This window comes from Podarcis erhardii, assembly GCF_964252035.2.
Source record: "Podarcis erhardii genome assembly, chromosome: 4".
In the NCBI taxonomy this organism is placed as follows: Eukaryota; Metazoa; Chordata; class Lepidosauria; order Squamata; family Lacertidae; genus Podarcis; species Podarcis erhardii.
The window spans coordinates 9874900-9892780 of NC_138508.1; the positions used below are offsets into that span (position 1 = coordinate 9874900).

At 46.8% G+C, this 17881-nt stretch overlaps 1 long non-coding RNA gene across 1 annotated transcript; it reads left to right on the plus strand.

Annotated features, from left to right (window-relative positions):
* Positions 1-1659: 1659 nt before the first annotated feature.
* LOC309341337 lies at positions 1660-16997 on the plus strand. Its single transcript, XR_014156228.1, has 4 exons — positions 1660-2276; positions 13745-13932; positions 16372-16610; positions 16881-16997. It is a non-coding gene; the product is annotated as an uncharacterized lncRNA (long non-coding RNA).
* The last annotated feature ends 884 nt before the right edge of the window (positions 16998-17881 follow it).

The following is a 17881-nucleotide window of genomic DNA, read 5'->3' on the forward strand; positions in this document are numbered from 1 at the left end:
GAGTCTCCTCCAGCACCATAATTCAAAAGCATCAATTCTTTGGTGATCAGCCTTCTTTATGGTCCAGCTCTCACTTCCATATATCACTACTGGGAAAGTACCTAGATACCTAACTGCTAATGTGTGATCTATCTCTGGGCTGTGATTATACCGTCAATGCAAGAATCTTTGATCGGTGCTCAGAATGCGGGAAGGTCACAAGCGAGACTTTGCTTTTGCCAGCACTGAGTCCTTGCGTACTTTAAAAAAAATTGACACGAACTGCCAGAAACCCAGGCCTGTTGTGTGTCGACGATATGCCCTCGCTGCATATATTTCAATGCCCTCTGCTATCTTCTCTGTGCGCGAAGTGAAGCTCAAACCGGCCTTTATTTGGAGCCTCTCCACACCTCCCTCTTGCAACCATTTGCCAATTCCTGCCTGTAAGAACCCGTGTAAACAACATCACATAAATATAGAAAGAAATCAGAGGGTATTTTTAGCTGCCCTGAGCTCCGCTCTTGAGAGGCAGAACAATAAACATTCCTGTTTGGATCTGGAAAGGCAAGGCAGCGGGAATGACACTAACCTGATATGTAAGTAACCACTGCAAAGCGGCCAAGAGATCTTTACTGTTGGTAGGGATGGGGGAGGAACTCAATTCAGTTCACGTTTAAAGGTGAACCTGCATGATTTACGCTGCCGGGAAGAATGCTCAGACTGAAACACAACCATCCTTCGAAGTTTGCGCTTCCCTGAATTTTGCGATGCAACTATCCGGCCAAGAAATCAAAGAATTATAGAGTTGGAAGGGATGACAAGACTCATCTAGTCCAAACCCCTGCAATGCAGGGATCATTCGCCCAATGAGGAGCTGGACCCTGAGACAAGGAGTCTTCTTCTCTACTGACTGAGCTACCCCCCAAAGATGCATATGCGGAGGTATAGCGTGCATAAAACTGCATATGATTCTTAAAAAATCATCCAAGATGGAAATTGCTCTGCTGTGATATGACCAGAGCCGTCTTTCCCATTGGGTTTACTGGTGCATTGTGCCAGGGCGCCAGGCTCTCAGGGGCGCCCCAGCGAGTGGGGGAGCTGCGCAGCTTTGCTGGCGGCCTCCCCTTTCCCTTCTGCATGCCCAACAGCTGCACCCCATCAACCATATGGCTGGCGGGTGTGCAGCTTGCCTCCCAAGCCTCTGCAGGAGGAGAGCGATCCACTGCAGAGGCTTGGGAAAAGGTCAACAACTCTGGGAAATGTGGGGTGGGACGCCGGAGGGATCATTGCACCATGGCGCTGAATATGCTTAAGACGGCCCTGGATATGACATGTAAGGTAAAGGTAAAGGGACCCCTGACCATTAGGTCCAGTCGTGACCGACTCTGGGGTTGTGGCACTCATCTCGCTTTATTGGCCGAGGGAGCCGGCGTACAGCTTCTGGGTCATGTGGCCAGCATGACTAAGCCACTTCTGGCGAACCAGAGCAGCGCACGGAAACGCCGTTTACCTTCCCGCCGGAGCAGTACCTATTTATCTACTTGCACTTTGATGTGTACAAATGTGTATATTGGGAGAAAGTCATACTGCTTCTCATGAGGACACAAAGGAATGCAGCCACTGGGCTGAAAAATACTCCTCCCAAAATATAGTGTGTCCTTCCTTGGTACCAATACATTTAACATGATGCTGTGGTCTAAACTACTGAGCCTCTTGGGCTTGCCAGTCAGAAGGTTGGTGGATCGAATTCCCGCAATGGGGTGAGCTCCCATTGCTCTGTCCCAGCTCCTGCCAACCTAGCTGCTTGAAAGCATGCAAGTACAAGTAGATAAATAGGTACCGCTCCGTCGGGAAGGTAAACGGCGTTTTTGTGCGCTCTGGTTTCCATCACGGCCAGAAGCAATTTAGTCCTGCTGGCCACATGACCCGGAAAGCTGTCTGTGGACAAATGCCAGCTCCCTTGGCCTGGAAGCGAGATGAATGCCACAACCCCATAGTTGCCTTTGACTGGACTTAGCCATCCAGGGGTCCTTTACCTTTACCTTTACTAACCAATACAGATAAGGGCTGTTGAGCTGCATCCACCATTGTGAGGTCTAAGGAGGTTATGGTGATGCCTCCTCAGCTGTTGCCATTGGCTGTGGACTGCCTGTGATGTCACAAAAGCACATGGCAGCTGTGCTGAATTAAAGGCGGTCCAGTCCCTCTTCCCTGGCAGAACACAGGGGCCAACGGCTGTGATTGTCAGCACTGGGTGGTCTCCTTCCATGTGGAGGTGAACTGGCCAGTGGAAGGAGGTGAGCAACAAGGAAGACCAGACAGCTACATTTGTGTGTATGTGTGTAATAATAATAATAATAATAATAATAATAATAATAATAATAATTTATTATTTATACCCCACACATCTGGCTGGGCTTCCCCAGCCACTCTGGGTGGCTTCCAACAAAATATTAAAATACCATAATGCATCGAACATTAAAAGCTTCCCTAAACAGGGCTGCCTTCAGATGTGTTCTAAAAGTCTGGTGGTTGTTCTTCTCTTTGACATCTGGTGAGAGGGCGTTCCACAGGGCGGGCGCCACTACCGAGAAGGCCCTCTGCCTGGTTCCCTGTAACTTGGCTTCTCGCAGCGAGGAAACCACCAGAAGGCCCTCAGCGCTGGACCTCAGTGTCTGGGTAGAATGATGGGGGTGGAGACGCTCCTTCAGATATACTGGACTGAGGCCATTTAGGGCTTTCAAGGTCAGCACCAACACTTTGAATTATGCTCAGAAACATACTGGGAGCCAATGTAGGTCTTTCAAGACCGGTGTTATGTGGTCTCGACTGCCGCCCTCAGTCACCAGTCTAGCTGCCGCATTCTGGATTAGTTGTAGTTTCCGGGTCACCTTCCAAGCTAGCCCCACGTAGAGCACATTGCATATCTCCCAAGCGGGAGATAACTAGAGCATGCACCACACTGGCGAGACACTCTGCAGGCAGGGAGGGTCTCATCCTGTGTACCAGATGGAGCTGGTAGACACCTGCCCTGGACACAGAGTTAACCTGTGCCTCCATGGACAGCTGTGAGTCCAACATGACTCCCAGGCTGCGCACCTGGTCCTTCTGGGGCACAGTTACCCTTGTATGTACAGTTTATTAAAGGAAGTGGCATTGAGTCACCATTCTCCTAGAAGTAAACAGACCATGTTCTTAATGCTGTTTAGGGGAGGGCAAAGAAAACTAAAAAAACTGGTATCGGGAGAGTTCCCCCTTTAGGTATATGCATCCCAAGCCATTTAACAAGCTGGAGGGGGGGGGGAGGAAAGCTGCTGCATATCAACATAAGCAAATTGTGCTTCCTTTTTCTGGTTATTTGGCTATAACTTTTGATAGAATACAGATAATTGAACAAACTTTGTTGCATTACAGTCTTCATTAAATTATCTTTCCCCTGATATATAGTTTTATGGCATTACTCCGAAAAAAGTGGTGTTATGAGCCATCAAACCTCAGAAATACAAAATGTTTCCACAATTTTCGCCACTGGCGTAGGCCTCTGGTTGTCATTCAGAGTAGCAAATATTAAGCTAAACAGATCGGCGTTCTGGCTCAGCATTACGAAGTCAGCTCCCTGCGTTCTTGCACTGTTTTCTTTAATAATCCTGAGCTGTCCCGAAGATGACAAGGCAGGCGATTTCAAAACCTGCAGACCTCTTCACGCTCATAATGGTGGCTGTGCTCGTAAAAGCCCCAACTCCCTCTCTCATTACTCCAGGTGAGAGTGATGCTATCGGGACCCCCGTAATCTGTGTCTCTTGTTTTAATGCTATAATTACTTGAGTGTTTACAGATCATGGAGCCTAACCTGCGAGGGACTCCTTGCCAAGACTGCAGGCTACAGGGCGGGTGTAGGGAGGAGGAGGGCTGCAGCTCATTGAGAAAGCATCTGCCTTGAGGTCTTGGGTTCAAGCCCCAGCAGTTCCTGATGTGGTTGTGGAAGAGATTTGCCTGAGCCTCTGGCCAGTGCTAGTTGATGGACTGACAGTTTGACTCTGTACAGCAGCTTATCTTCCAAAGGGGAGGGAGATCTGTGTGCTAGGGAGAAAAGGTTAAAGAGAAACCTTCCAGCAGCTGTTAACAACACCAGTGCTTTGGAGACTTTAACCATAACACAAGGACCTAGGAAGACCCTGCAATGGCCCACCTCAGACCCTCCGAGTGTCCCTATTTTCCAGCAACAGTCCTGGATTTACAGAAGCCGTCCTAGTTTTTTCATTTGATCCAAGAATGTCCCGCTTTTCCTTACGACATCCCTATTTTCATCGAAGAAATGTTGGAGGGTATGTGTCACCGTCCGGTCTACGGGCGATCGAAGTCCTGGTTGAGGACGTCGGGACCGGGGGCAAGATGGCAGGGTGGGAGCAGGAACGAGAGTCCAGAAGCCAGGGGTCCGAGGGTCAGGAAGCAGGGAATCACAAAGTCAAGGGTCCGAGGGTCAAGAAGGAAGGAGTCAAGGTCCAAGGATCAGGAAGCAAGGAGCCAAACGCAGCAAGGCAGGAAGCATGTTGCTGTGGCAAAGAGCCAAAGGGAAATGCTGACCTTATATCCCTTCCAGCTCTTGCCATCAGGTGCAGCGAGTTACCAAGCAGCCTCACCTGTGTGGCTGCACCTTGCCTCTCCAGAACATACTTAGGAAGGCCCCAGTCCTGCGAAGCCCTACTGGTCACAGGGCCTGACTCCTGCATGCACTCCTGACAGTATGACATTATGGTGACCCCTGAGCCAAGGAGATATGTAATTATACAAGCTTTAGAAGACATCTGAAGGCAACCCTGTCTAGGAAAGCGTTTTGTTTTGTTTTATTATGTTGATGTTGGAAGCCTCCCAGAGTGGCTGGGGCAACTTAGTCTGATGGTGGGATATTATTATTATTATTATTAGGCTAATGACCAATCTACTCCAGCATTCTGTTCTCGTGGGGATCACCCAGATGCTTGTGAAAAACTCCCAAACAGGATACGAGCACAAGAGTAACACTCTTCCCTCCAGGTGGTTTTTCGCAACTGGTATTCAGAAGCACTGATGCCTCCAACTTTGGAGGGCAGAACAGGTGTAAAAGGTAAAGGTAAAGGACCCCTGGACGGTGAAGTCCAGTCAAAGGTGACTATGGGGTTGCGGCGCTCATCTTGCTTTCAGGCTGAGGGAGCTGGCATTTGTCCACAGACAGGACTAAGCCACTTCTGGCGCAACGGGACACCATGACAGTGTGGGATATAAGGTGCCGTCAAGTGCAGCATACCGACAGAGGACTAATGGCCTCCATGTTCTAACCAGTTGCTGTGACAACCCGTTTGTCGGTTGCTGGTAGTTTTGAAAGATAAAACTACCAATTGCTTTATTGGCCAAATTAACTATACCAGTTGCAGTCGCCTCAGGACCAACGTCCCTCTGGTATAGTTAATTTGCTTGTTATGTAACCTAAGCCTGCCTTCAGGTACGGTTCTGTAAACCTGAATGAATCTGAGAGGAAAATAGTTTTATATTAACATGAATCAGATTTGTGTGTGTACTCTCTAAGAGGGGTTCAAAGGGATTTTTAACCAGGAAGGCATCTTTGCTAGTAGAACAAGCTGATCGCTGCATAAACTTATAAAGGGGATTGTTGTTTTTGTTTTATTTCATCGTTTTTTTGATACGAACAACAACTGCAAAAGACACATATAGCAAAAACAATAATAACACAATTTGACAGTTCGGATTTGTATACACTGATATACCTATGACTAGACCTTTTTTAACAATATTTCCCCACCTCTCTCTCCTCCCCCTACTTCCCACCACTATCCGCCTTATCGCTTAAATATTCGTTCCAGATTTCTTCATATTTATCCATTCGTATTTTGCACCGACATGCAATTCATTCGTATGTAGCTAGTCTGTCCATATTATCTTTTTTTAAAAAAAATAAATAAATTATTAACCGGCCAATCAAATCAAATCAAATCACATCACATAAATTCCGAATTACAAAGCCGAATTTTAAATTTTGTTGAGGGGACCCATATTTCAAGATCCGAAGGGGGATTCTGATCATCTTCTTGCTACCGCGTTAATGTCCAAATCAGTCCAAACAAAGTTCATAATTCTATCCAGTCTTATCTTGCTGTTTCCACATCACCTCTTGTTCATATATTTTCTCTTTTTTCTTTATGATCTCTTCTGATAGTCTCCTTAAGCCGATAAACACCAATAATAATCCTGTGTGAATTTTTCCGTTCTTCCAATCCTCAAATCGAGATAGTTTCCATATATCATCGCCTTCATAGATAACAGCGCCCTTTCCATCATCAATTACAGAACTGTCATTCTTAAGTCCCACTGAGGAGTTTCACCCACAATATAAAAACAGCTCTATTTCTCTATTTCTCCTCTCAGACTTAAGTCCTCCGACAGAACTTCCCAATATGGCGACGGCACTTTTAACTGCGTCATTCCAAAGCCCTTATACATTCCACGCTCTTCTCAAAACATGCTTTGGTTTGAAAGTTTATCTCCACACAGCCTTAAATCCACAGCTTAAGTCCTTAAAACTAGTCTGTCCATATTATCAATCCATATTATCAATCCATATTGAATGGAATCTCAATGGAAACAAGCTGATCACTGCATAAACTTATAAAGGGGATTTTTTACCTCTGCTAAAGTAAACCATCCCACAGACAGAAGCCAGAGTGCTGGTGCAACAGGAAACCACGACGGAAACCAGAGCGCACAGAAACGCCGTTTACCTTCCCACCACAGCGGTACCTATTTATCTACTTGCACTAGTGTGCTTTCGAACTGCTAGGTTGGCAGGACCTGGGACAGAGCAATGGGAGCTCACCCCGTCACGGGGATTCAAACTGCCGGCCTTCTGATCAGCAAGCTCAAGAGGCTCAGAGGTTTAGAGCACCCAAGTTGTTGGCCATCATGATGTCTTGCAGGAGCAAATTCCATCATACCATACCCACCAGCATTTCTCTGGTAAAAATAGGAATGTCCTATTCCATCATCATCATCATTATCATCATCACCATGGTCATTTTACTATTTATACCCCACCCATGTGACTGGGTTTCCCTAGTCACTCTGGGTGGCATCCAACAAATATAAAAACATAACAAAACATTTGTAATTCTTTTAAAAACATCTTCCCTAAATGAAGCTGTCATAGGCGACTATGGGGTTGTGGTGCTCATCTCGCTTTCAGGCTGAGGGAGCTGGCGTTTGTCCACAGACAGCTTTCCGGGTCATGTGGCCGGCATGACTAAACCGCTTCTGGTGCAACAGGACACCATGACAGAAACCAGAGCGCACGGAAATGCCGTTTAGCTTCCCACCACAGCGGTACCTATTTATCTACTTGCACTGGTGTGCTTTCAAACTGCTAGGTTGGCAGGAGCTGGGACAGAGCAATGGGAGCTCACTCTGTCGTGGGGATTCGAACCGCCGACCTTCTGATCTGCAAGCTGAACTGGTGGTATTCAGAAGCATTGATGCCTCCAACTATGGAGGGCAGACCTTAGCCATTATAGCTAGATGGGTGTTTGTTCTGATCCAAAATGACTCTCCTTCTGTCCTCACATTCTTTCCATCTGGTAGGCAGCAGGTTGGGGAAATCCGTGCTAAGCAAAGCAATCAGGACCAGCCATTTCTACAGAATCTCTTCATTTCTAAGTCCAGCCCTTTTAATTAAATAGCAAGCACGTTCCACCTGGCTGTCTCACCAGATCTGCCAGCAGTTCTTAGCCAGATTGTCGAGTCTCTGATCCGGGGCCAAACAGATAAGGCATTTCTATGCCTCAGCACAGATGGAATAGTTTCGGGTTGTTCTCAGCCGGCAAGTTGGAACGCACACAAGGTTTCCTTTAAGGGCTCCTAAGCGGCTGGATTCTCTGCAACAAACAAATTTCTTCTTCTTTTCCCTTCGCTTTCGTAAGGTGTTCTTCCTTTCCTGCGTTTGTAATGGGATCCAGCCTTGTTTGACGGCCGCAGCCAACTCCGATGGAGAGGTGCTGCGTCAGGGCAGGGAATGGAGTCGAGGGCCAAATCATAAAAATGCTGCTATTGTATTTAAAGCCACTAATAAAATAAGCACCAGTGATTTATCTACGAGCGACTATTAGGGGACGTTTACAGTTAGGTGAGATCATTTTCTAAAGAAAATAAAAATCCGTGTTTTTCACCCACAACATACACCCACCTACCCCAATTCTATTTGTTAAACAAAAAGGATATTGAACACTTTGGATAAAGAAGTATAGCAACAACAACAACAATAACAACAACAAACAAACAAACAAACAAACAAACAAACAATAATAATAGCTTATTTCTACCCTGCCCACTCTGGGCAGCTTCCAACAAATGATTCAAAATACATTAAAACATCAGTCATTAAAAACAGAAGAATTCGTCTCCCTTACTAATGCTGTATCTGCTCTGAGCTCTGAAAGACTTGTGTTGCTTTACAGAATTCTAAATTCTGCACCCATGTTCTGCTAGCGGATGCTAAATTCTGCAGCATTGTGAAATTGCAAAAAATATTTTGTTTTTACTAGCATGCCATTTTAGGGGGGGGTGAAACTTAATTTTTCAAATTTCTTCATTGAGAGGTCTTAAAAATATGTTTTGGGGCGTGAGGAATTCAAATCTGCTATTATTTTTTGTAAATGGTCAATGTTTAGTTTGGTAAGTCTGTGTCTGAAATGATAGGAGAATTGAAACACAGCTGTGCTTCAAAATTTGCACTTCTCTGAATTTTGCAATGCAGTTTTCCAGCCAAGTAATGTGGACAGAAAAGTCTATCCTGCAGTGAAGTGTGAGTATAAAATTGCAAATATTTGTGAAAACAAGATTTTAAAATGCATTGTTAAGGAAGATTGCTTGCAGAGTAATACAAACGTCTGTATACAATTTGCACTAAAATGCTGGTGACTTTTCGTAAGGCCTCTTTTTCATATTTAACAATAAAATAAAATTGAAAACTAATGTGGATGTGTGCAGAACTGAATTTAGGATTGGAAAGATGAGAAACTGAGAGAAGCCAAAATTGACAGATATGCCCAGCCTTCCTTCCACGATTGTGTTTGGCACAGTGATTACTTTAAAAAGTGAAAGAAATCCGCTGTTGGATTTTAGAAATTTGTATTGGGTCATTAATGTTGGATGGGGGAAAAGAAATGTGGGTGTCAATATTGGTGGGTTTTTCAAGTCCCCGAACTTTCTAATCTGGACTGACGGGCTGTGGCATCAAGGGGAGTAAAACTGGTTTATGGGTCAGGGTAGGTAGGAGCGAAAATGGAAAAATAGCAAGTCTCGAATGTTAAAAAATATGGCTTTGTACAGGCTGTAAATGAGGTAGACAAAATACTCCCTGTCTGAAGGAAAGATCTATGCCTTTGCCAAAATATTCTGTCCTTTAATCGCAGGGTGGATAAATGGCTTTTAACAATTTGGTAAAGGTTTTGAATGTCTAGAAGGGAGAATTACCCTGAACAGAACCGAATTTTATAGGGGACGTGAAAGCGGGTTTGCTTTTCAATAGTTTTTCCAGGGGAGCTCTGCTGCAGACTTCACAGGAGTCACCGAAGGTGGAATAACTTGGAAATCATGGAAACAGCCTTGCAGATCCCTAAATCAGACACTGTTAAGAAAAAAGAAACGTACAGAGGGAGATCCTGTTACCTGAAATGTGTACGGGACTGCAGTACTCAGCTCATTAAAAGAATGAACAGCCCCAAGTTTAATGGAAAACACTATTCTACTGTGTGAAGCTGGAATATACCTTGCCCGCCGTCGCTCCCCACAAACCCCATGCCATTTTTTTCCATTTTCTTTCCAAAGTGTGTTAAGATCCCTTGCAAAGGACCCTGGGGCAGCTTCATGGACCGCCAAGTGGAGTACAGAAGAAGTTTTAAACCAGGGCTGAAGCTCATCTGAAAGTCCTTCTCTCCAAAATCCAGTCCTACGTCAGTAGCAGAGATGAGGGAACCTGTAGCCCTCCTAATATTGCTAGACTACAACTCCCATCATCATCATCATCATTTATTCAACTTATACACCGCCCTATACCCAAAGGCTGATCGCCGAAGAATTGATGCTTTTGAATTATGGTGCTGGAGGAGACTCTTGAAAGTCCCATGGACTGCAAGAAGATCAAACCTCTCCATTCTGAAGGAAATCAGCCCTGAGTGCTCACTGGAAGGACAGATCCTGAAGCTGAGGCTCCAAGACTTTGGCCACCTCATGAGAAGAGAAGAGAAGACTCCCTGGAAAAGACCCTGATGCTGGGAAAGATGGAGGGCACAAGGAGAAGGGGACAAGAGAGGATGAGATGGTTGGACAGTGTTCTCGAAGCTACCAGCATGAGTTTGACCAAACTGCGGGAGGCAGTGGAAGACAGAAGTGCCTGGCGTGCTCTGGTCCATGGGGTCACGAAGAGTCGGACATGACTAAACGACTAAACAACAACAACATACCCGAAGGTCTCAGGGTGGTTCACAACAAGACCCCAACATATAAAATCAAACCAAAAGCAGTAACCCAATAACCCACCCCCCAAAAAGCCACATTCTAAAAGGGTGTTGGATGTCAATAGGATCAACCAAAAGGTAAAGGTAAAGGGACCCCTGACCATTAGGTCCAGTTGTGGCTGACTCTGGGGTTGTGGCACTCATCTCGCTTTATTGGCCGAGGGAGCTGGCATACAGTTTCCGGGTCATGTGGCCATCACGACTATGCCACTTCTGGCAAACCAAAGCAGCGCACGGAAACGCCATTTACCTTCCCGCTGGAGTGGTACCTATTTATCTACTTGCACTTTGATGTGCTTTTGAACTGCTAGGTTGGCAGAAGCAGGGACTGAGCAACGGGAGCTCACCCCGTCATGGGGATTCAAACCGCCCCCCTTCTGATCGGCAAGCCCAAGAGGCTCTGTGGTTTAACCCACAGCACCACCCGCATCCCTTAGATCAACCAATTTGTTGTTGTTTAGTCGTTTAGTCGTATCCGACTCTTCGTGACCCCATGGACCAGAGCACGCCAGGCACTCCTGTCTTTCACTGCCTCCCGCAGTTTGGTCAAACTCATGCTGGCAGAAGAAGAAGAGTTTGGATTTGATATCCCGCTTTATCACTACCCGAAGGAGTCTCAAAGTGGCTAACATTCTCCTTTCCATTCCTCCCCCACAACAAACACTCTGTGAGGTGAGTGGGGCTGAGAGACGTCAGAGAAGTGTGACTGGCCCAAGATCACCCAGCAGCTGCATGTAGAGGAGCGGGGAATCGAACCCGGTTCCCCAGATTACGAGTCTACGACTCTTAACCACTACACCACACCATCTCGTCCTCTGTTGTCCCCTTCTCCTTGTGCCCTCCATCTTTCCCAACATCAGGGTCTTTTCCAGGGAGTCTTCTCTTCTCATGAGGTGGCCAAAGGATTGGAGCCTCAGCTTCAGGATCTGTCCTTCCAGTGAGCACTCAGGGCTGATTTCCTTAAGAATGGATAGGTTTGATCTTCTTGCAGTCCATGGGACTCTCAAGAGTCTCCTCCTTCACGGATCACTGCCTTGCCGTGGCGAAGGGGTTTGAATAACTCAGAGAAGCTATGAGCTATGCCGTGCAGGGCCACCCAAGATGGACAGGTCATAGTGGAGAGTTTTGACTAAACGTGATCCACCTGGAACAGGAACCGGCAAGCCACTCCAGTATCCCTGCCAAGAAAACCCCATGGACAAAGACAACAGATCAACCAAAGGCCTGGTTATAAAGGAACGTTTTTGCCTGCCGCCTAAAGGTGTGTGATGAAGGTGCCAGGCAAACTTCCCTGGGGAGAGCATTCCACAGACGGGGAGCCACCGCAGAGAAGGCCCCGTTCTTGTGCTGCCACCCTCTGGACCTATCGAGGAGGAAGCACACAAAGGAGGGCCTCAGAAGATGATCTCAGGGTCCTGGTATGTTCATATGGAAAGAGGCGGTCCTTGAGGTATTGCGGTCCTGAGCCATGTTCAGAAGTGAATGCAGCCCTTGGGCTGGAAAATGCTGGGCTGCTTTTGCCACCAGTGACACCTCTTGCATTTCTGCACTTGCTGCCTGGGCTCGATCTTTGCTGCTAATTCCTCCTCTTGGCACAGGCAGAAGGCGTATGAGCACGTGTGTGCCGTACGGTGCTCTGGAGGGTAATGGGTTCCCAGGGAATAGGGATCTCTCTGCTATGTTTCTTCCACCTTGACCCGGAGGGATTTCCTCCGTATGTAACGGGACCTGGCTCTACCATCCATGAGTGAGAGAATATAATACGAGCTGTCAAGTCGCATTAACTGCAGATCCAGCCGTTCGTGACCCCGGGGCCTGGTTTGCAAACCGCAGCAATCTGTGGCGTATCACAACATGGATACTTTCGCTAACGGATGCCTGTCGCTTTTCGGGGGGGGGGTCGGGCGGCGAGGGTGTGCTTTGAGAACGCCTCTTTGAAGTCCTTTCCTCGTCTCGAAGTGTCTGGCGGGGTTGGGGGAGGGAAGAGCGGCAGGAAATTGTTCCTAGCCTGAAGGGAGAAGTTTGGAACAGGAATCCACATTCTCTTCACCTAATAACACTTAATGGTTCCCACCCCCCCCACCCCCACCCCCAAATCGCCCTTTCTCATCCACGGAAGAAAGAACACGATGCAGGAACACACCATGCACAGATGGCTGACTTCTTGGTATATAATAATCACAAAGCTACACCTGGAATCTGTTCCTGGTTTTGCCATGGGAAGCAGGGGGCTCCTCTGACGTGTCGAGGTACTCGGTCCACTTTGTGCTTAGATATTACGGTCGCCTGGGTCTGGCGGTTCTTCACAGTGTACGGGAGATGCTGCCAGCAAGCTCTTGCTCCACGGATGTGGTCCTGTGAGGAGGGGGAGGGAAGCAACTGAGTGGAGGCCAGTCCATTCGTGTCCTGAACCCTATGGCGATGTCATGGAGGGGGTGGACCGATCCTTTATTAACAATTTCAACATAACAAAATATGCTCTTTCACAGCCATCCAAGATGGTGGCCATCACTTCCTCCTGTGGCAGGGAGTTCCATAGTTTAACAATGCACTGCGAGGAAAAGGATTTACTTATATCTGTTCTGAATTTTCCAACATGCAGCGTTATTGTCTGTCCAGGGGTCCTAGTGTTAAGAGAAAGGGGAGAGGGCTTTCCCCTATCTGCTTTCTCCCTGCCATGCCTAATTTTATAAACTTCCATCATGTGGCCTCTTACTCGCCTTTTTTCTCTTAGTTGAAAAAATTCCCAGATACTGCATTCATTCCTCCTAGCAGTGCGCGCCATCTCCTAGCAGCGCAGCAATAAAACTACTCGCACATTTGCAAAGCTAAGCAGGGTCCGGTATGGTTCGAGATTGGATGGGGGACCACGTGTTGAGATTCCTACGTTGCAGGGGTTGGACTAGATGATCCTCAGGGTCCCTTCCAACGCTACAATTCCACAATTGTATGAGATTTGATTAGGCTCCACCTGTGAATAATGTCGTTTCCTTTATCTCTACACCCTTCAAACGGCAGATACCTTCACACAAAGGACTGTCCTCTGCTCGCTGCTGGAGCTGTTACCGAACCTTAGATCTGCTTTTGAAAACAAAATACTCTCTTTACCTGCGTCCTATTTCCCCCCTTCTCTCTCACCCCCATTTACTTTTCTCCTCCTGCTGCATGTTAACGGGCCCATTTCAAAAGAGATTTGGTTTCGACAGGAGCAACTGCCCGGTAACTGCGATGACGGCTCCCGGCGAGCTCTCTCGGCCTGCTGTGGCCGTGCGAAGCTGAGATCTTCCATTTCTCACATTTCATCCTCTGCCTCGGACTGCTGTTGGCTTTTCAACGCCCGGGTTTTGAGAGAGCTGCTGCTGTTTCTACATCAGCCACCACAGCCACTGTCAGGGTGAGAAACGTCAATGGCATGACTGAGGAAGTCTGAAAGAATGCAGCTTTGGGGAGACAGACCTTGAGCCTTTTGGTTTTAAAGACAAACTCAAACAGGCCCCAAGGCTTAGGGCAGCGGTAGGCAGCATTTTCTCTCCCAAGGTCTGCATTCCCTTCTGGACAACCTTTGAGGGGGTCGCATATTACTGGCTAGTAGCAGCTAGCAAGAGCCTATTATTATTATTATTATTATTATTATTATTATTATTATTGCTCCATCTTTTTCCCTGGCAGGGACTCAGGGAGCCATACAGATAAAAGAACAGATAAAACGTAGGAAAAAGCCCATCATTTAAAAAAAAAAAAAACAATTAAACATGGATCGAATTAAAGCTATCTATCTAATGTACAGGGACACAGGTGGCAGTGTGGTCTAAACCACAGAGCCTAGGGTTTGCTGATCAGAAGGTTGGCAGTTTGAATCCCTGCGACAGGGTGAGCTCCCGTTGCTCGGTCCCTGCTCCTGCCAACCTAGCAGTTTGAAAAAACGAAGTACAAGTAGATAAATAGGTACCGCTACAGCGGGAAGGTAAACGGTGTTTCCATACGCTGCTCTGGTTTGCCATAACCAGCTTAGTCCTGCTGACCACATGACCCAGAAGCTGTACGCCGGCTCCCTCGGCCAATAAAGCGAGATGAGCGCCACAACCCCAGAGTCGTCCGCGACTGGACCTAACGGTCAGGGGTCCCTTTACCTTTACCTTTTATCTAATGTACAGTCCTAGCCTGGAAGTCGAACAGAATCCGTTGTGGAAGTCCGTTTGACTTCCAAAACATTCAAAAACCAAATCACGGCTTCTGATTGGCTGCAGGAAGCTCCTGCAGCCAATCAGAAGCCACGAAAGCCCCATCCAACATTCAGGTTCCAAAAGAATGTTCACAAACTGGAACAATCACTTCCGGGTTTGCGGCGTTCGGGAGCCAAAACATCCGAGTTCCAGGGTGTTCGACAATCAAGGTATGACTGTACTAAAACCATACAAACAATTACAATAAATACAATAGCACGCTGTCTCTTTCATTCAAAGCAGTCAGTTCCCAAAAGCCTGTTGGAACAATGTTTTCACCTGCCGGATGAAAGACAGCAAGGAGAGACTCTGTCTGCCTTTTCCAGGGACGGAGTTTCAATATACAGATCTTCCATTTGTATATTTGTATGTTTTAAAACCATCCAAGTTGGTGGGCCTCACGACCACTGGCAGGTGCAAATACCATAGCTTAGCTACGTCTAGTGTGAAGAATTGCTTTCTCTGTCCCAAATTCACACGGCAAGTGGAAGAAGCTTCTTTTCTACTGCCTCAGATGGTATGGCCCAAACTGATGGATTCAAATCAGAAGGAAGGAGATTCCGATTAAACATTAGGAATAACTTTCTGATGGTAAGAGCTGTTCAGTACTGGAAAGGACTCTTCCAGCAGGTGGTGGACTTCTTCACTGGAGGATTTTAAACAGATGTTGGCTGGTCATCTGTCAGGGATTCTTCAGCTGTGGTTCCAGCATTGTAGGGGTTGGACTAGATGTTTCTTGGGGCACCTTCTGAAGTGTAGGTGGGTCCCTACGAGGCAAGACACAGCGATAACAGCAAGAACCTTTATTGAACTAACAGAACTGGACAAAAGGGGCAAAGCAACTGCTTATATACATTTCTGAAGGCCTGGGCCACTCCCACTCCCAACGTGATTGGCTGTCTAAACTTCCAAGCTGCGAATCACGATTCAGACTTTAAGGGCCAATGGCAGAGGCCCAAATCCTGAAATGTTCTGTGATTGGATATCATGTATCGAATCAGAACACAGGGGCTCATAATCCTTAGTCCAGACTCAAGATCAGGTAAACACAGACCACTGAATACATTGTTGTTGAATACATTGATCACCCCTCCTGTTGTTGTTGTTTAGTCATTTAGTCGTGTCCGACTCTTCATGACCCCATGGACCAGAGCACGCCAGGCACTCCTGTCTTCCACTGCCTCCCATGGTTTGGTCAAACTCATGCTGGTAGCTTCAAGAACACTGTCCAACCATCTCGTCCTCTGTCATCCCCTTCTGCTGCTGCCCTCCATCTTTCCCAACATCAGGGTCTTTTCCAGGGAGTCTTCTCTTCTCATGAGGTGGCCAAAGTCTTGGAGCCTCAGCTTCATAACACCTTCTAACTCTACAATTCTATCATTCTATGATAATTTAGATTTCCAAATGTTTCTCCAGGCCAAGAAATATTTTTGGGGAGGGAGTTGTTTTGGACCAAACTGGTGGTACAAAAAGTGCAACAGATATGTGTGTTGTAGGTTTGTTTGTTTTTTTAATGAACCCACTTTTTAAACATACACACACCACAAGTTGACCATTCCGGGAGACCTGATGCTGTTGTCCCACCATCCACATTTGCAATACTTCTGCAGGTGGCAATTTTAACATAGGTGCTGAAAACAGGCTGAGGCGGGCATTTAAAACATGGCAGTCAACGTGAGCATTTTGTCAAAGGAAAGAGGCGAGTGATACTCCGTGAAACTCAGCAGCTCACCAGGGAAGCGTCTAGGAAGCTGGCCTTCAGTTGAGTGAAAGACTACAGGCCTGGTAGGGAGATCAGCAGAGCTTCTGAGAGTCAGCTACAGGAGAGAGAGAGAGAGGGGGGGGAGGTGTCATACTCCATCTCCATTATCGGGGACAGTATTTTTTATTTTATTTTTTGTAAATAATTTTTATTTGGTTTTTCAAGTGTAAAATTATAACAGCATCAAATACAGTGGTACCTCTGGTTGCGAACAGGATCCGTTCCGGAGCACCGTTCGCAACCTGAGAGGAACGCACTGCGTCTGCGCACACGCAGGTCACGATTTTCTCCTTCTGTGCATGCGCGAGCGGCGAAACCTGGAAGTAACCCTTTCTGGTACTTCCAGGTCGCCCCAAGGCGCAACCTGAAAAGACGTAACCTGAACCGAACGTAACAAGAGGTATGACTGTACAAACTCAGATTTGGAAATTTCTCTGAATCTCTAGACTTCCCATCATCTCCTCCCTGGGTCCTAGTGTCCTTTCATTGTCCATATTTTAAATCTATCCATATTGACCAAAGCTCCCATCATCCCTGACCAGTTGGTCATCCTGGGGCTGAAGGGGAGTTCATAGTATCATAGAATCACAGAGTTGGAAGAGACCACAAGGGCCATCGAGTCCAACCCCCTGCCAAGCAGGAAACCCCATCAGAGCACTCCTGACATATGGTTGTCAAGCCTCTGCTTAAAGACCTCCAAAGAAGGAGACTCCACGACACTCCTTGGCAGCAAATTCCACTGTCAAACAGCTCTTACTGTCAGGAAGTTCTTCCTAATGTTTAGGTGGAATCTTCTTTCTTGTAGTTTGGAACCATTGCTCCATGTCCGCTTCTCTGGAGCAGCAGAAAACAACCTTTCTCCCTCCTCTATGTGACATCCTTTTATATATTTGAACATGGCTATCATATCACCCCTTAACCTCCTCTTCTCCAGGCTAAACATGCCCAGCTCCCTTAGCCGTTCCTCATAAGGCATCGTTTCCAGGCCTTTGACCATTTTGGTTGCCCTCCTCTGGACACGTTCCAGTTTGTCAGTGTCCTTCTTGAACTGTGGTGCCCAGAACTGGACACAGTACTCCAGGTGAGTTGGTGTCCATCCGCAGCTGGAGAACACTCAGATGCCTTAGTCCTTGTCATTGCATTATTTTCTGCAAGGAACACAGCAGCATCTGCATGGCAGAATGCTTCCCTGCAGAACAAATATTATGCAAAACAGACATTTGGGTTTGGCAGATGTTTCTGTTTAATGCCTTGTTTTGCCACTGTTCCATTCACCCTACTTTCAGGTCAATTAGAAGAATGGGTGGGGGGATTCTACAGCAAGAATGGGGAAATTGTGGCCCTCCACATAGGTGGAC